This window comes from Polyergus mexicanus, unplaced genomic scaffold, assembly GCF_030449975.1.
Source record: "Polyergus mexicanus isolate NDT 795.1 unplaced genomic scaffold, iyPolMexi1.0 SCAF_24, whole genome shotgun sequence".
NCBI lineage: Eukaryota > Metazoa > Arthropoda > Insecta > Hymenoptera > Formicidae > Polyergus > Polyergus mexicanus.
In genome coordinates this window covers 1,582,786-1,604,002 of record NW_027223344.1, presented here as the reverse complement: position 1 = coordinate 1,604,002, position 21,217 = coordinate 1,582,786, and the positions used below count along the sequence as shown (strand labels likewise).

General features: G+C 33.5%; 1 protein-coding gene across 1 annotated transcript in view; it reads right to left on the bottom strand.

The window, feature by feature from the left end:
* Positions 1 to 12,528, bottom strand: part of Shn (schnurri) — a 194,162-nt gene extending 181,634 nt beyond the window's left edge. The window contains exons 1-3 of the mRNA XM_070313527.1: positions 11,747 to 12,528; positions 11,294 to 11,372; positions 10,884 to 10,931 (exon numbers count right to left, since the gene is read on the bottom strand). The gene's annotated coding sequence lies outside the window, so the exon portion shown is untranslated. The remainder of the gene's footprint in view (positions 1 to 10,883; positions 10,932 to 11,293; positions 11,373 to 11,746) is intronic.
* Between the last annotated feature and the right edge of the window lie 8,689 nt (positions 12,529 to 21,217).

Below are 21,217 nucleotides of genomic sequence, written 5' to 3'. Positions count from 1 at the left end.
TAAAATCCATTTGTGTTAATTATTGCGTCGAAGAAGAATCATGTAAAGTTAGAGAGTTTTAAGTTTAAAACTCTGACACTTTAAGTTAATGAGTTGTCTTTACATGTTTAATGAATTAATTATTAAAAATTTAAATGGCAATTAAATTGACGATTTAATATAGAATTTTGATTCGACTAGTTACACCTTTCTACAAGTGATCGATCGGAGAATCTTCTATTAAGCGGACAAATCCAGGACATACGAGATACTTTATTCGAAAATTTCAAAGCATCGATAAGATCTCGTAACATTATCGAAATTACCGATCAGAAAATAGACGGACAGTATACACGGTTGATTGGAATTATGATTACTTTCCTCGGCGTACCTTTCTCATCGATCTTTCCAATCGCGTAACAAGCCGCCGATTCCTCGTCGAGAGAAGGATGTCATTTCGGATCGACACGTAGGAGAAGCCGCGTGGGTTTCCCAGCCACGAAGCTTATCACTCGATATGTCGGTATTACTTGGATCGAACGATGAACCAGACCGCAGAATCGTGAGTATTGGATTTTGTATCCTAATACAGGGTGTTTCGAAAGTGCAAATACTTTTTATCGATATATTTTAAAATTTAGCTTGATTAAAAGATATTGTATTAGTGCAAATCTAATTTACAATGATTACCAAAATACGAATAGAGTTTAATATTTATGCTATATAATTAACTCTATCTCATGATTTAGTGCATATGTAATCAATTCTTATAATTTAATTGTAATTTTATTAATTAAATATGATTTATTATTGAAATAAATGTATATATAAGAGTTACATTAGAGTTCGATCTTTACGAATTGCGTGTATAGAGTAGGACATTTATCCCATACAGCACCGCAAGATTGCAATAACATTGCAGCAACATTTTTCTGCAAGATTGCAATATTGCAGAAACATTGCGAAATGTTGCTGTAACGTTGTTATGATATTGCAGTAACAGTAAAATGTCCGCCTACAGAAATATTGCAATATAATATTGTAGCAACACAGCAATATAATATAGATGCAATAATGCTTTATGTATATTTATCGACATAATTTCCTTAACATATGAAAAAAATTAAAGAAATTAGGCCTATAAGAGTCGGGATCTAGCGTGTATATAGATTTTCTGTATTATAATAATAACGAAATTATAAAATGTAAATTTTTCAGTACACATTCGACTTCCTTCAGTGACAGAGAATATCTAAGAGAAATAAGAAAAAACTCAATTTGCAATTGCGTAAATTCACAATTTCTTTGTATCCGAAATATTCAGATATCCGGATGCAAAAAGATTGTGATGAATTTACGCATACAACGAGTTTTTTCACATCTCTCTTGTCTTTATATAATCTCAAAATTTATTTATTAAAATCTGAAGTATCTTTTGCATATTAGAAAATTATTATCAAATTTTTGATTTTATATAAGAATGGAAACTATTAAAAGAAATCTTAGTCCAATGTCTGAGCCCCTGTATTAGGATCATATCATACGACTTAAATTAACAAAAATAGTTATTACATCTTTTTAATCTTACTAGCCGCTTTTTGTAAACTTTGTATAATCATCATGATTAAAAATTAAATGCGGAATAGATAGCGCAACATGCGCCACATAATGGTAAACGAATGAACTAGCGATTATTGAATACTTTTTTTGTAATATTTTCGGAATGTTGCTGTAACATTGCTAAAGTTATATTGTAAAATAATGTCTTTGCAATATTTCTGCAACATTAAACTGCAATATGCAATATTACAATGTTGCAGCAATGTTGTTGCAAGCTTGAGTGCTGTATGGGTATATTGAGACACCAAAATATCTAAAAAATAAAGCAAGATAGAAAGAAATGTTTCGGACAAAAGTTGTTCGATTCTAAGAGAGTCATAAGATGGTGCCATTAGTTTGACCTCGGGTGGAGGCGCTTCGGAGATTTCAATGTCAATCTTGTTTTTTTAAATGGAAACACCAACATTTTTTTACATAAATCGATCCCTTGCAATATTCTGCATAAAAAATTATAGGGACCAAAAGTTCAATAGTTTACGAGATATTTTATACTTTATTTTATTATTTTACTTCGACATAATTTTACATAAATTATGAAATATCTCATAAAATGATTTATTTTGCAACAATGTTACCTTAATATTTTAAGCTCAAAAAATGAGAGATATCAATTGGTGTAAAGAAAATAAAACAAGATTGACATTGAAATCTCCGAAGCGTCTTCACCCAAGATCAAACTAACGGCATCATCTTATGACCCCCTTAGAACCGAACAACTTTTGTCCGAAACATTCCTTTCTATCTTGCTTTATTTTTTAGATATTTAGATGTCTCAATATAAATGCCCCACCCTGTATATAATATAAATAGGATTTATTACTATGATACTCTATTGAAATCTTAAATGTTGTATGTGGACGTGACATTTTTACATTCAAAATAATTATCTTCAAAATTCAACAATATTTACATTATGTCTGCTACATCGCCACGCGTGTACGATACATTTTAACGAGAATATGCATCGTGAAGCTGGTGTAAAAAGTAAATAACGCTCGCATCGCGTGACGGCGAAATAAAATTATAATCGAGCGTGCGCGCACGTGGATCGCGCGATATAGGTATAAATATGTAACAATATTTATATCCAGGACACCGACATATAAATATTGCAACACGCATTCTTTCGCATATAAATATTCAGCTAATTTAATTCCGTAGAGAAAAAAAGAGATACAGTGCGGATGAGACGGAAATAATTCATAATTGCGGAAGCGCAATCAGTTATAAATATTTGATGATATTTCTAGAAACATATTTTTTTTACGAAAGAGAAATATCTTACACATGGTATTACGAGATTAAGAATGTTTTGGCTATACAATGATAGCGAAAGAAAATCAAATAAATAAATCCGGATTGTAAAAAGAATTAAAGTATTACAAAATTTTTCTACAATTTTTAATAAATAACTTTTGAATAAGCAAGTGGATCTAAATCGAGTTTCTACACGAATATTTATTGGAGTTTTTTTAATATACTTGTGAAAATTTTCATTTCGTTGCCTATGTTTTTCCTTGTCAAATTTGTCAATAAGCTACAATACGCGATTTTCCATAAAAGTCAATACTAACTTGAAGCTTAAATAATTTGCAAACCGTTAAAAGAATTGTGTTCAGATTTTGCATAGATACTCGGAAGAAATAAAACGATCTACGAAATTTTTATGCTTTTGTCAATGTTTTGACATATGACACGTACATCCTTAAAACGTTGTTTTGTCCATTGATTAGGCTGCGAATATAATCGTATTATAATATAGAGAGATAATATGTTTACTTCATGCAATCTTTCAACGACCAGTAATCACAGATTCGAATAAAATTATTTACGTACGTTCTGTTCTCCTTCGTAATATTTTTGGAGCAAAATAGCAATGAGAGAAAAGAAGCGATAATTTCGAGAACGATGCTGATTCTCGTATAGATAAGACGTCTCTTTTAATATTTTACATAAATTTTGTGCGATTTATACCTATATATCAGTCGTGTATATCAACGTGACACAAAACCTCCGATGCTGTTTCATCGCCGCAATGCTCCAGATACATTTATAACACCACTTAAATACGCGCATGCGATATGACGTTTTAACTACTTTCAGCGAAACGATGTTTGCTATATGATCTGTCGCAACGTTTACTTTTCGAAGCATAGCAAGCGTCGATTTTTCAAAATGCGTCATTTCAAGCGAAAATATAAAAACGCAAAAGCTTGATTTTGCTGCGCGATGAAATAAATTTTCTTTTTTTTTCTTTTTACATGCATATATCATAACATGCGATCTAATCAATCTTGCTAATTGATCCGATTAAATCTTACTAAGGTGATTTTTTTGCTACACAATGACGCTCTGAATCATCGATGCAAAATAGCGAAATAATTAATTTGATCGTAAAACATGTTTTATATCCATTAATATATTTGTCCTCTTGTGACGCACATAATTGTATATGATAAATTGCATCAAAATTTTCTGGATAGAAGCGTTTCACTGGATCGCTACTCTTCGATAAGATAAGATAACAGAGACGAAGTAAGCGTGTAGTCAAAAATATCGAAAACACGAATGACTTTCGCAAGAATCGACTGGCATAATATTGGAGTCATCTGAAGAACGAACGATAACGATAATGAACTGTCATTTAATCGCGACTTCGTGATTTCGTCGTAGAACATTTTCATGCCATGACCTATCTCATTTTTCGATGTTCGGTTCAATGATGATCGTTTCAGATGCTTCTCGTCAGTTATACTACAATTTTAAGTATATAAATGATTTGAAGTGACTTATTTGGTCAAAGTGGGACTCGCTTTTCACATGCGCTGAGGGATATTGCTGCTTTTTGGTAAAAAATAAAAGCGGTCTACAACAAAAGAAGATACGATTGTTAGACGATCGATTAATCATTAGATAATGCAAAAGGCTGTATTGCGTCTATCATTTTGCATTAAATAAATTATATAATTTTTATGAAATTCAAATTTTTTTCTCAGAAAATTCTGAAACAATCTACGAGCAAAATGTAGCTAAAATTTTGAAAAAAAAAAAATACATCCTGTATATTGTTATAAATAAAAGAAAACTATATCGTCCTTTTTAAAAAATTTCTATTAATTAAAAAATTTCAGAAATTCTAATTAATAGAAATTTTTTAAAGAGGACGATATATTTTTTTTTATTTATGACAATATATAGGATGTTTTTTTTTTCCCCAAAAATTTTAGCTGAATTTGACTCGTAGATTCTTTCAGAATTCTCTCAGAAAAAAATTTGAATTTTACTAATATTTGTTATATATTTGCGTGTACGTGTGTGCGTGAAACTTTTAAATAACTAAAAAATGATTTTGGTAATTTAATCTTCAATTAAAATGTGATAAAATTAAAATCTAATTGGTATAAATTATTTTATTATCTAATTATATTTCATAAAATATCGCTAAATATTAATGAAAGTTCATTTTTAATCGCTTCATTCGAAGAAAATATCGCTTTTATCTGAGAGATTGAAAAGTCTGATCGGGTGCGTAATATTGTGTACGTGTGATTTTTGGATGAATCATGAGACTTGGTATATATTGCTGGTACTTAAAACGGCGCCGACATTTATCTCTTATTGATTACAAGGCTTGTTTATCAGCTGCACGCTTCGGATGAAAAATTCTGTTATTACTTAATACTTAATATTATCTGGTGTGCAAGATAACGCGGTAACTCAACCTCTGCTTCGATAGTTTCGATTTCCCGCTATCGCATTTGACGTTTGCGAGATGATACATGGTACATCTATTTATCTCTCTCTCTCTCTCTCTTTCTCTCATTTAAAATTTCCCAAATCTCACAAACGTAAACCATATGTATAGTATACTGATTGATAATTTTGCAAATTTATTTATTTAAATCTCATATTTCCTAAATAAATCGCTAAAACAATACAAAAATCGCATATTTATTTTTAACGTAATTAAATATTACTGTCTTCACGTAGCGAAGATATGTCAATATTTTATACGAAATGATACACATCTATATACATATAAATACATAAAGAATGCATATAAATATGCAATGTGAAAGATTAATTTAAAAAATCTATTGTATACTAAATTGTATTTTTATCTTATTTTATATACAGGGTGTCCTAGATCACCGGTACACCTCTTTTCTTTCAAAAACTAAGTATTTTAGAGAAAAACGTTTTGAAAAAAAATTGTAAAGTCTCGTGGTTAAAAAAAGAGAGACACACAGAGGGAGAGAGATAAGGCTGAAACTGCATAATCGCGTATAATTTTTTCTTTTTATGTATAATTGAAATTAGAATTGTGTACTTGCATAAGACAAAGGGTAATTATTATTTTGCATTTTCGCGAAAAACACATCTCGCTTTGATTTCGCGATTTTTGCTTATTATTTCGTTAGCTTCAACGGGATGCGTGAACTTTGCTCGGGCAAAATGTTCACCTGCCTACCAAGTTTCCGACAACGGTTTACCTAATCGGTAATTACGCTTTTCCGATGGTGAAATTGCTTCCGAGAAGCCGGTCCGGCTCTTTCCACGCGTTTGCCGCCGTCACCGTCTTGGGAGAAACGCACATACACGATGACGAGTGTTTGATTTCCGGAGTCACGTCACTTCCTCGAACTATTCTCGCGTGTATATTACACACCGCAGTTATTGAGAATCTAACGATGTTTCTCGCCGTTAGATTGCCGTTTCTCGTACACGCGTTAAATTGGCAAAGCAAGAGCGATCTGATAAGGGAAATTAAGTCAATCATCGAAGCGATATCTTAATAATAATTAGGGTTGCACGCGAGACCCAAGACAAGACAATATTCGCAAAAATATTGTATTGGTCTTGAAAATTTTAATCTTGTCTTGTCTTGTCTTGCCTTGATTTTTATTAACAGTTTTTATTTAACACTAAATTATTTGTCAGCTTGATAAAAGATAGTAACTACATCTGATTTCTTCTGTTATCCGAAGCGCCGAGCACGATTTTCGTTTGTTCTTTACCGCGCATGCTCGCGTCTCGATTGCGCAGACGCAGTCTAAAAACGAAAACCAAGTTCTTCCGCTGAACATGCAAACATTTCCGAAAGTGATAATGAAAGTTCGGAAGTAAGTGCAGTTAAACAATGCGCATAGAAAACTTATTTTAAGTATGAAACAAGAAATAATGAAAAAATCGGCGTATGTTTATTATGTCGAAAAGAAAATGCGACTGAAGAAATAAAAATGAAAAATAGTAACACTACCGGATTAAAAAAACATTTGGAGAAAGATCGCAAAAAGGTATACGAAGATTTATTTGTATTAAAAGCGATGAAAAATAAAATATTGTCAGAAAAACAAAAAACGATAGATATATTTTTAAACGTAAGTATTGAAATTAAACTTTATAAATTAAGTAATATAAAGTAATTAATTTGCGCTATTTTTATGTCACATTAAAGTGTGTAATGATAATGATGCGCGGGCTCTTTAAATTTAAATTTTTTAAAGTTTTTAAATTTATAAATGTTTTTATTTACTAACAATAAATAAAACTTTTTGTCTTTCTCGCCTATTTCCATATTAATTAAAATCTCCGTTCAGAGATCGGGAACAATTAGATAACTTTTTTTAAAAACCAAGACTTCTCGATAAGATCAAGAATCTTGATAATTTGTTTTGGTATTGTCTTGATAATTAATTTAAAATCTTGTCTTGATCTTGTCTTGAAATTCAAGACCACGCTTGTCATGTTCCGTTCCGTTTCGTTTCCAGAATGTCTACTCTCTGGAAAAACATGGAAAACCTGGAATTTTCAGAGAATTTTTTTATACTTGAAAAAATCAGTAAATTCTCATGGAATTTTGTTGGAATCTAGGGAATTTTTTAAAAAATTCTCTCTTTGATAATGTTGCTTTTATATTGTAGACAGTAGACAATCCGTCAATAAGCCATGTTGTGAATTATATGTATTTGAAATATATTATAAAAATATATCTATCTCTGTTTATATATTCAATGTCTTAACAAAATATTAAATATGCAATACGTACTCTTCATTTTAATCCTTAGTGATAAAAAGTAAAAATGTTATGCAAGTTAGAAATTTTATCTCAACGAATTTTCACTTTTATTTTCAATACAGTTTGTAGATCTTAATACTTAAATGGTTCTGTGTTTTTCCTATTTGTATGAATGAAAGGCATTAGAAAATCCGTACAATAAGAAAGCTTATCTTAGGAAATTGCGCCAAAAAAATTTTCAAATATTCTCTTTATCTGGAACAAAATTTTTTGAACAAAAATACCTGAAAAATTCAGGGCAATTTTTTTACAGGATTTGAATAGACACACTCAACATACTTCAATCTTTTTGCAACAATACAAAGAATATCATCCGCGAAAATACAAAAGAAGATTTTCTATTCCGAAATATTAGCATAAAAAAATTACATTCGTTTATACTGTATACATCCTTCAAATATCATAAAAATTAAGAAGAAGTGTGCGCGCTGTGTGATAAATATTTGTTATTGGATACAAGCTTAACTCTCCGATCTCGGGAAACCTTCTTTCTTATAACTCTTCTTTCCTATTATTTTCTCATCGACCTTTTTTTTTTTCAATCCGTCGACTACGAACATCTTCAATAGAGTCGTGGCGTATACATTGTAGCAGAGAGACATAAAATTTAATAAACCATGCGCATGTCGGCGCTAAAGTATCCGAATGCATCTTTGTTAACTTTAAGTACGCTGTCCTCGTCAGAAAACCGTAAGCAGCAGAATTTTGCAAGAATTACAAACTTGTCAAGAAATAGAAAAAGATAGTAAGAGCAAGAATATAATGCTGGTTAATCGATACTATAGTAGTAGTAGTAGTAGTAGTAGTGGTAGTTTGGTAATAAAATAAAACGTAATAATCTCTCGCTCTTTTACTCTCTTTCTTTCATTCTCTCTCTCTTTACAGATTTCATTCTCTCTATTTGCAGCTTTAATTCGATATCAACGTTTATCGTCTTTTAATATTATTTATGTATAATAGTGTTGTGTGTGTGTGCGTTGCTGTCAGTTTTACAGAAATTAAAAAAGTTTATTATTAATGTTTGTAAATAAACTATTCGAAATTCTAAAATTACTGTCGTACGTAAATGATATTTATAAAATTTTGAAAAGAAAATTTGTACGTAAAAAAAACATGTATTTAAATATTCCTTCTAATAAAGCACATTTTTAACATTTTATATGAATATAAAACATATCACATTTTTATACTAATAATATTAATAAATAATATCAAGAAATGATAAAGAAACATCGCTGCCGAATAAAAAATACAAAATTTTTTTGAGACGAGAGCTGTTATTAAATTTTTAATTCTAGTTTTCATTTTAGTGATTAATTAAATCTAATAAACAAAAATAAAATCTCTTCTCTTTTATATTAAGAAATTCTCTCTTAACATGAACGTTTAAGTGACCGAATAATTATACTTCCGCGACTTCAAAGTAAAGGTCATAATCAGCTTTATCACAGAAATGTATTTCATACATATTAGCCACATCGCTATCGGATTCGTGCCCCTTTTTACACCAACTTATACAATACAATAATCGCATTAAACTGTCGGCTTTAGTTTATGTGCTTTGCCCGTTATAGCGTGCTTGATACGATTACATAATTGTAACAATATAGAATTATTCACACGCCGTTGTAAGATTTTATAATAATAAACAATCGATAAAAAACATAGAAAAAAATATATAAGTACTTGCATAAAGTGATGTGACAACGACAGCGATATATGTATAACTATATATGATAGGTAATAATCTCTTAATCCTGTAAAAAACCCTTCGTCCCTTAGATACTTCATTATCTCTGCTCAATAGATGTTTCTATTCTGTGAAGATTTATCTGCTCTGTTTAGGATACTATATTCTAAGGATAAATAAATTGTTTTATGTAATATATTTATATGATACTTTTAATAGTTAATTAATAGATATAAAGATTATATCGGAAAATAAAATTCTCCTATGTAACATTATATAGAGAATAATAAAATCTTGCTTGCAATAATTTTCTCTTGACAAATCAGAATATAAAAAATATATTTATCGAATAGTACTTTTGATTAAGTAATGAAGTAATTATAAATGTTTAGAAAAACTGAAATAGAGCCCGCTTTTAAAAAAGGCATGCTAAATAAACTTTAATTTTATATTATTTATGTTTTATATTCTTTTGCTTATCTCTCTTCAATATTTTAATAGTCTCTAAGCATTTAATTCTTTAAAAATTTTAAGAAATTAAATGATTATTTCAAGTTTAGATAGTCCTAATAGTTCTAGCAATCCTACTATTACTGGCTAATCCAGCGTGAATCCGGAATCATCGAAATTTTAATCGCGTGCTTTACTCTCGTGTTTCAATCATGTACCCTAATCGCCTCCGCAGAATGCACCGTATGCTGCTTCCGTTGGGCCAGTTGGATTTACCTTTCGTTGATCCTGGCCATATTCATTTTGGCTACATCTAACCAGAGAGATGTAGCTTCGACCTCTAACGGAGACCAATCCCGAAGGAGAAAAATATTCCTTCTGTTACCGGCTAATTATTATCGCCGGTGCATGAGCGTAATTTTATGCTCATTTATGATCGTGAGACATTACGTCAGTTTGTCACATATATCGTTTTAATATAATTTTACTTTAATTAATATAATACCAAGTTATCTCAATCAAAATTAATTGGTTGAAATTCTTATAATTATATAATATTTTCTTTATAATAATATATAATTTATATTAAAATAAAATTATTAAAATTAATATGTATCTTATATAATTTAATAAATCGATAATTTGGCTTTATATCAATTAAAACAAAGCTTTCATTGACATGATAATGTAGATGGATGGGCTATAAAAAAATTAGGATAAAATCGGCGCAATATAAAAATAAGTTATTACTATTTAATATAATTAATAAAATTACTCCTAGCGCCTTCTTCATTAAATAAATAAAATAAAATATATCAATTAAAAAAATATTTTACAATATATTCTTTTCAAATTTTTGTTTTAATTTATACTTTGAATTATATTTGTAATGTATACTTTAATGTACATTAAAAAATCTATTGAAATGTACTTTGTTATTTGATTTCATCTATTCTAGCCCATCCATTTTGAAGTAACAGATTTATTTACAATCTACAATCTACATTTGCATCTACACTATCTACGAATCCGTTACTTCAAAATAAAATTAAGTTCATCACTCACCGGCATTGATGCGCAGCAGCGGAGTTGTTGGTCTTGAGGCTACGTTGTCTGTAACATACAAATATAAAATCTAAATTATAGCAGCGTTCAAAATATAATTAATATTTCAAAAAATTATTATTTTACGTGCTGAATTTTGTATCCGATGCGTACGATAAGAAGCAAATACATAAATACAAAACAATTTTATAAATTTTAGAATATTTTTTTTTTGATAATGGAATTTATTGGACTTATGTAAAAGTATTAGTACTTTTTTTTAATAAAAAAAAAAAAAAAATGGAATATATCGAACTTATGTAAAAGTCTTTTTTTCTCATTTTTTCTTGTTTAATTCATTCAAATAATGAGACTGAATTAATGCACGTACACAATTTTTAACAATCGATATACAAATAACAAGTACTCACCCTTGGGTTGCTCCGCTGGTGCAGGATGCCTCTCCTAGGCCTCCTCCTCCTCTCAGAATGTCAAGGTCGTTACGTTGATCTGTAACATGCAAATAGAAGATCCAAATTATACAAGCACTCAAAATAATTAATATTTAAAAAATTTATTATGCGCATTGAATTTTATATTCGATGCATGTAATAATGAGCAGATGAATAAAATAAATTTATAGATTTTGAAAAAGACTACTAATAACTCTAATAATAACTCTCGTATAAAAATTATAATTTAAAAATAGAAACAAGATTATAACTTTCATATATAAAATCTTTTTCTCTAATTCTCTCCTGTTTAAATCATAAATAAGTCATCGATAAAAAATCAAATTACTATATCACGCGATTTAATTGCTTAATTTAAATTGCACGTACGCGATGGATAAATAATTAATATACAAATAAAAAATTACTCACGACAGGGTTGTTCCGTCGATGCCCGATGCCTCTCCTAGGCCTCCTCCTCCTCTCAGGTTGATTCACACACGCGATACTTAAACGGCACTCCCGCACTTTTATTAAAAGATTACTTCCGCACTTGTACGCGCGATACTTTGAACGACACTCGCGCACTTTCGAATTTCGGTACGATCGAACCTCGCTTCACGTGAGAATCACACTTCGAGTCGACAAGTCGGGAATTCACCGATTACTTCGAGCAAAGGTTAAGCGGAAGCGGAAGAAGACGAAATCGATCGATGGAATAATCGCGAATGGGGTTCGCTCGACTCTTGACCCGCGCCTGCTCCCATCGAGGGCCGACTAGAACATCGTTAGGAACGATTTCATACGAACCACCAAGTCTCTATCATACAGACTGAGCCGGGTTTATCGTAAGGCTGGTAGACGGGTCGAGAATGAAGATACCCACCTTCTACGTGCTAACAATCTAGCATTTCGAAAGCGGGAGATCAACTTCTCTAGCGAGCGAAAATCGAACCTAATTAGAACAGCCGACTCCTCAGATGCCAAACATGTCAGTATTTCTACAATGTGCTGTTAGACGGTACAAGAGAAGGGACCCATTAACGACGATTCCAAAGCGATCGACCGAACTCTAACCGATTCGGGCCGAACCGTTCGTCGGAGCAGAACGTGCCCTCAACAGCCGATTCTCGAACCGAAGTTCAAGATTAACCGCGCGAACATGCATCTATACTATGCACGAACATACGTTGCTACGCGGCCGGCATTCACCTCAGCCGCGATACTGAGGCGTTTTAACGTTGCGCCTACATTAATATATTAAATTTATTAATACATAAATATTTATATAATATATATAATATTAATATAGTATTAATATTAACTGATATTAATATAAAATTAATTATATTAATAGGTATTAATATATTAATAATTGCAACGCTGAGAGACATCCCATTTAGTCGGCGACAAAGTGTGATTCTCGGTGACAATCGTGAAAACGAGATAAAAGTCCAACGCGAAGACGCGACGACGCGAAAACGCGATACCGCGACAACGCGACGCATCGTTGCTCGTACGGCACGATGACGGCAACGACGACGCACTAATGTGCGTTCAACGCACAAATGCGCGTGCCACATATGAGCCATTGTGCGACTCGTGGCAATGCTGTAGGGACACGCGACGCGAAAGACGCGAAAGCCGTCCGCGACACGATGACGGTGCCGACGACGCGACAAGCCATCCGCGGCACGATGACAGCACCAACGATACGACGAGCCGTCCGCGGCACGATGACAGCAACGACGACGCTGGGTACTTGGTTTCCCCTTCACAGTAAACCTCGAGGACCCTTAGGACCTTAAGGCATACCGTCCAGGTACTGAAGCCACTCCACCACGTCAAGGTGTACCCATGGAGGGTTATTTTATACAATATATAATTTTCGAATATAATATATAACTTAAGAGAGAGGAAAAATATATTTTATAATTGAGAGAGATTAACTATATCGCAGATATCCCTTTTTTTCCTCGATTAAAAGAGATGCGATGTAGATATGTTTTGAAAAAACAAGCAATACATGTATAATATTATACGATAATTTAGATTGGATCACATACACTATTAAAGAAACAAGAAATAAATAGAACGAACAATGTACAATAAAGTTTTGAGACTCGCTTCGTATTTCTGTTTGATCCGTTTGTACTGCTATTTTAGACGGTTATTTACAAAACTCGATATTTAGAATTTTAAATAGATAAAAATTACAACGGTAAAAATTGAAGAGATCGAACAAATTATAAATTACGGAATCTAAATAGACGATAAAATCTATTTTGTAATTAGCTATAACAAAAACACTTGTAGCTTATACTTTATATTTAAAATAGAATTTTTTAAAAATATTTAAAAGTAAAAACTCATGACAAGTGTGAATCTCATTTAATTTTCATCAAGATAAAATTGACTTGATATTTGTGCAAAAGAGTCTACGATTAAATGCAAATGATTTCTGTGATGCATTTTATATAAAATTAGTAACAATGATAGTTCAAACAATAGAAACTCAAGAATTAAATGTTTTATAGATATCGAAGAATCTAGTGTAAGGAATAAATAGCTAAAAAAAAAGATGCAAAGCCGCAACGGAACGTACGCAATGTAGGCAAACAAACATGTCTGGATTCACCAGCATTGGTGAACGTTAAAGTATACGCAAGATTAAATAAGATGCAAATAAGATGTAATAAAAGAAGGAATATTTGTCGTACATTGTTAGATGAAGACGTAAGAGACGGTCGTGTGCATTTGTGATCACACGCAAAAAATATACAAAATATGAACGAAAAATATAATTTTGCAAATAAATAGATCAGACGTTTTATATCGCTCATTCCTTGCTTATTTCGTGATTTTATTCCGTCTATCTAAATAGTATCTATTTCGACGATGTCTCCGACATCGGTGTAACGACTGCGTTTTATAAAGTATGTGACTCCGCGGCAGGGATGCGCATTCGCGTCCCCTACTCGTTCTGTCATTCCCGGCTTCCCCCGTCCCCTCCTGCTGCGTTTCTTCTTATCCGTTTTTCCACGAGGTATTGTCTTAGCACCCCTCGATCTTGTACCCTGCTCGCAATGTTTTCAATTTTTGCTCAACGACACAAATGTTCTCATGGTTTCACATAATGCTCTCGACGATACAACGCATGATATAACGCGCATAGGATGTTTAAATATAATTATTCGATTTACTAATAAATTTACTAACAAGCGAATTAATTGAAATTTTTGCGCAGATAGCAGTAAGTCCCAAAATTCGCAGTGCAATATAATTATTGAAAATATTCATTTTGTATTTGCAGCGAAAATTTAAGATTCGCTAATATTAAACACGGTCATATATTTTTCGTTCATATAATTAAATATAAAATTTTTGATATTGAAATATGGTAATGAATTTGTACTTATGTAAATTCTTTACTCGATGATCAAGATTTCTTAGCGTATCAATTATATTAAACAATATATATATCCATTTTTTCCTTATATTTTAACGTCAAATATTAAATTACATTTATATATTTACTAATTGATATTTTATTAAAATTATATTTTTAAAAATACTCTGACCCTTTTTTTCACATTTGTTATTTTATACATATATTACATACATATATATGTATATCTATATATTATAATTGTTACAATTTCATTACCTCGAGATTGAAATTTGACTCACCGGTACGATGCGCAACAGCGGAGTTGTAGTACACATGTTGAAATCTGTAAAACATAAATATAACCAAATTATATAAAACTTATAATAATAGAATAATATAAAATGTTTGAAATAATTATCCAGGAAAAATTGTCAACGTATAATTATATACAAAATATCCATAATTATATATAAGAAATTTGCTCTCACAATTATCAAAGTAAACGACACGCGTCATTATCGTTAATATATATAAATCATACAAAAATAATATTGTAAAAATAAACACTGTTCCCGCATTATTTTAAGGAAAAATGAAATTTGCAATTTTTATAGATTACACAATATTTTATACATGATTATACATATGAGCAATTTTTGCCGAAGATTTCGAGCAAGTTATAATATAAATTTCAAAGTGGGAAAAATAATGAACAATAATTAATTGCATTATATTGCGCAATAATAAATATAAAAAGATTGACTTTATCGCGATGAGAAATAAGCGATCAAAATATTTTACGAATAAAAAATTAAATAAATTTTATACTACTCACCCCACGGTTGCTCCGCCGTTGCCCGATGCCTCCCCGGGCCTCCTCCTTCATCACTCATCTTTGTCCTCCTCTTTTTAATGGTCGACGCGCGAATAACAACAATGTCCGGGATGCCTGGAATGTAAACACTAACGCTGGAATGTAAACAATAAATTTTTGTTACGCGACTAAAGTCAACCATATATAGCAATTAATAATCGCGCTGCTCGACTGGTAATAATTTTAATCCATATGCATGTTACGTTTAATCGACGACGATCGAGAAGTTTTAAAACAATAATTTTCTTCCGATATTACAATTTAATATAGAAAAACAAGAAATAACTTGTCTAGAATTTAATCTTTATAATTCTTGTGATTATGTTACGAAGGATACTACAAAATATGCACCGAGTGATTCGCGCTGCTACCTTCATTCGAGTGTCGCCGCAATGAGAAGCAATGACGTCACGGGACGTAAAAGAATAACGCACCGCCGGCGCCGTAAAATAGGAGTACCGAACTTTTATTACGCGATTGACAGTTTTATTGATTGTGAGGTTTAGTAGATTAATAGATTAAGAAGAGGCATACCGTTCTGTAATAGTTAGTATCTGTCGCAATAATATTAAGAAGATTAATTACCGCGAGATGTACGGAGCGACTCACACCACTACCTGCTCAGTCGAGTGTCGCCGCGCGAATGACGACAAGGTGAAGGGTAGTATAAAAGTATAAATAATAGCTAAGTTAGTACAAACAACAGCGGCGTACGCCGCAAAAAAGGAGCGCCGAATTTTTGTAACGCGATTGAAAATTATTGAAACGAGCGATTAAATTGGATCGTATATTATATAGCAAATAATAATTAATAATCGCGCTGCTCGACTCGTAATCATTTTAATCCATATGCATGTTACGTTTAATCGACGACGATCGAGAAGTTTTAAAACAATAATTTTCTTCCGTTATTAAAATTAACTTGTCTAGAATTTAATCTTTCTAATTCTTGTGTTTATGTTACGAAGGATACTACAAAATATACACCGAGTGATTCGCGCTGCTACCTTCATTCGAGTGTCGCCGCAATGAGAAGCAATGACGTCACGGGATGTAAAAGAATAACGCACCGCCGGCGCCGTAAAATAGGAGTACCGAACTTTTATTACGCGATTGACAATATTATTGATTGTGAGATTTAATAGATTAAGAAGAGGCATACCGTTCTGTAATAGTCAGTATCTGTCGCAATAATATTAAGAAGATTAATTACCGCGAGATGTACGGAGCGACTCACCTCACTACCTGCTCAGTCGAGTGTCGCCGCGCGAATGACGACAAGGTGAAGGGTAGTATAAAAGTATAAATAATAGCTAGGCTAGTACAAACAACAGCGGCGTACGCCGCAAAAAAGGAGCGGCGAATTTTTGTAACGCGATTGAAAATTATTGAAACGCGCGATTAAATTGGATCGTATATAGCAAATAATAATTAATAATCGCGCCGCTCGATTCGTAATCGTTCTATTCTATACACGTTTAATCAACAATGATCAAAAAATTTTGAAATAATAACTTTGTTGTGATATTACGATCTAATATAGAGAAAAGAGATATACCCATAGACTTTTATATATATACTAGATTTTCAACAGGCGATGCGACAGGTGAAGCTAGGGCAGCCATTTACAATTGGGCAGAATATAACTAGACTGTCAATCCATAGTTATTTTTGAAAGAAAAGCTGCAATATTAATATAAAAGTATATTAAATATTAATATAAAAGTATATATTGAATATTAATATAAAAGTATATTGAATATTGCGCAGCTTTTCTTTCAAAAATAAATATCGAATGACAGTCTAGTTACATTCTGTCTAATTATAAATGACTGCCTGTCACATCGCGATTAAAAGTTATTAAAACGCGCGATTAAATTGGTTCGTATATAGCAAATAATAATTAATAATCGCGCCGCTCGATTCGTAATCGTTCTATTCTACACACGTTTAATCAACAATAATCAAAAAATTTTGAAATAATAACTTTGTTCTGATATTACGATCTAATATAGAGAAAGGAGATATAACGCGTCGTTCGGAACTTTATTATTTTATGTATCGTGTGAGAGAGAGAGATTCATTGAAATTGCACAATCAATATTTTACTATCTTTTTCTAAGATGTGTTCATTAAAGGCGGAGCAGCCGTATATAAAGTCGTAAATGAATATAACTTTAATTATATTAAAGCTACATGGCGGGCCGAAATCGCGACGCTTTTCCGAAATCATTTGCGTCAGGTACATTATTCGCTTTGATTTCGATTACCGTTAAAGATATCGATATTATTCAAAAAAGACATTGTTCTACATGCTGTCCGCTACAAGGATTGACGCATTAAAATTTTGAAATTAATAAGCTTACGATTATTAAAGCGATAAAGCGAGCCGAAATCGCGACGCTTTTCCGAAATCATTTGCGTCAGGTACATTATTCGCTTTGATTTCGATTACTGTTAAAGATATCGATATTATTCAAAAAAGACATTGTTCTACATGCTGTCCGCTACAAGGATTGACGCATTAAAATTTTGAAATTAATAAGCTGACGATTATTAAAGGCATTAAGCTGGCGAAAATCGCGACGTCTTTTCCTGGAAACGACACGCGAAGGCTCGCCGGACGATTCTCGGAATCGGAGGGAGAAGGAGGGGGGATGGGGAGCGAGCTTCCGATCGTCGCGAGCGTCACGCAATTATATAGACTGTGTTCCGAAATTTATCGCTAGTACTGAAAATCTCTAACATGCATAATATGACCTAGAGATTTCCGGTACTGGCGGTGAATTTTAGAACACGATCATAGTTGATTTTTCGACATATTTCGGTTACAAAACTTTGGAGGATTGACGCATTAAAATTTTAAAATTAATAAGCTGACGATTATTAAAGGCATTAAGCTGGCGAAAATCGCGACGTCTTTTCCTGGAAACGACACGCGAAGGCTCGCCGGACGATTCTCGGAATCGGAGGGAGAAGGAGGGGGGATGGGGAGCGAGCTTCCGATCGTCGCGAGCGTCACGCAATTATATAGACTGTGTTCCGAAATTTATCGCTAGTACTGAAAATCTCTAACATGCATAATATGACCTAGAGATTTCCGGTACTGGCGGTGAATTTTAGAACACGGTCATAGTTGATTTTTCGACATATTTCGGTTACAAAACTTTGGAGGATTGACGCATTAAAATTTTAAAATTAATAAGCTGACGATTATTAAAGGCATTAAGCTGGCGAAAATCGCGACGTCTTTTCCTGGAAACGACACGCGAAGGCTCGCCGGACGATTCTCGGAATCGGAGGGAGAAGGAGGGGGGATGGGGAGCGAGCTTCCGATCGTCGCGAGCGTCACGCAATTATATAGACTGTGTTCCGAAATTTATCGCTAGTACTGAAAATCTCTAACATGCATAATATGACCTAGAGATTTCCGGTACTGGCGGTGAATTTTAGAACACGATCATAGTTGATTTTTCGACATATTTCGGTTACAAAACTTTGAAGGATTGACGCATTAAAATTTTAAAATTAATAAGCTGACGATTATTAAAGGCATTAAGCTGGCGAAAATCGCGACGTCTTTTCCTGGAAACGACACGCGAAGGCTCGCCGGACGATTCTCGGAATCGGAGGGAGAAGGAGGGGGGATGGGGAGCGAGCTTCCGATCGTCGCGAGCGTCACGCAATTATATAGACTGTGTTCCGAAATTTATCGCTAGTACTGAAAATCTCTAACATGCATAATATGACCTAGAGATTTCCGGTACTGGCGGTGAATTTTAGAACACGGTCATAGTTGATTTTTCGACATATTTCGGTTACAAAACTTTGGAGGATTGACGCATTAAAATTTTAAAATTAATAAGCTGACGATTATTAAAGGCATTAAGCTGGCGAAAATCGCGACGTCTTTTCCTGGAAACGACACGCGAAGGCTCGCCGGACGATTCTCGGAATCGGAGGGAGAAGGAGGGGGGATGGGGAGCGAGCTTCCGATCGTCGCGAGCGTCACGCAATTATATAGACTGTGTTCCGAAATTTATCGCTAGTACTGAAAATCTCTAACATGCATAATATGACCTAGAGATTTCCGGTACTGGCGGTGAATTTTAGAACACGATCATAGTTGATTTTTCGACATATTTCGGTTACAAAACTTTGGAGGATTGACGCATTAAAATTTTAAAATTAATAAGCTGACGATTATTAAAGGCATTAAGCTGGCGAAAATCGCGACGTCTTTTCCTGGAAACGACACGCGAAGGCTCGCCGGACGATTCTCGGAATCGGAGGGAGAAGGAGGGGGGATGGGGAGCGAGCTTCCGATCGTCGCGAGCGTCACGCAATTATATAGACTGTGTTCCGAAATTTATCGCTAGTACTGAAAATCTCTAACATGCATAATATGACCTAGAGATTTCCGGTACTGGCGGTGAATTTTAGAACACGATCATAGTTGATTTTTCGACATATTTCGGTTACAAAACTTTGGAGGATTGACGCATTAAAATTTTAAAATTAATAAGCTGACGATTATTAAAGGCATTAAGCTGGCGAAAATCGCGACGTCTTTTCCTGGAAACGACACGCGAAGGCTCGCCGGACGATTCTCGGAATCGGAGGGAGAAGGAGGGGGGATGGGGAGCGAGCTTCCGATCGTCGCGAGCGTCACGCAATTATATAGACTGTGTTCCGAAATTTATCGCTAGTACTGAAAATCTCTAACATGCATAATATGACCTAGAGATTTCCGGTACTGGCGGTGAATTTTAGAACACGATCATAGTTGATTTTTCGACATATTTCGGTTACAAAACTTTGAAGGATTGACGCATTAAAATTTTAAAATTAATAAGCTGACGATTATTAAAGGCATTAAGCTGGCGAAAATCGCGACGTCTTTTCCTGGAAACGACACGCGAAGGCTCGCCGGACGATTCTCGGAATCGGAGGGAGAAGGAGGGGGGATGGGGAGCGAGCTTCCGATCGTCGCGAGCGTCACGCAATTATATAGACTGTGTTCCGAAATTTATCGCTAGTACTGAAAATCTCTAACATGCATAATATGACCTAGAGATTTCCGGTACTGGCGGTGAATTTTAGAACACGGTCATAGTTGATTTTTCGACATATTTCGGTTACAAAACTTTGGAGGATTGACGCATTAAAATTTTAAAATTAATAAGCTGACGATTATTAAAGGCATTAAGCTGGCGAAAATCGCGACGTCTTTTCCTGGAAACGACACGCGAAGGCTCGCCGGACGATTCTCGGAATCGGAGGGAGAAGGAGGGGGGATGGGGAGCGAGCTTCCGATCGTCGCGAGCGTCACGCAATTATATAGACTGTGTTCCGAAATTTATCGCTAGTACTGAAAATCTCTAACATGCATAATATGACCTAGAGATTTCCGGTACTGGCGGTGAATTTTAGAACACGATCATAGTTGATTTTTCGACATATTTCGGTTACAAAACTTTGGAGGATTGACGCATTAAAATTTTAAAATTAATAAGCTGACGATTATTAAAGGCATTAAGCTGGCGAAAATCGCGACGTCTTTTCCTGGAAACGACACGCGAAGGCTCGCCGGACGATTCTCGGAATCGGAGGGAGAAGGAGGGGGGATGGGGAGCGA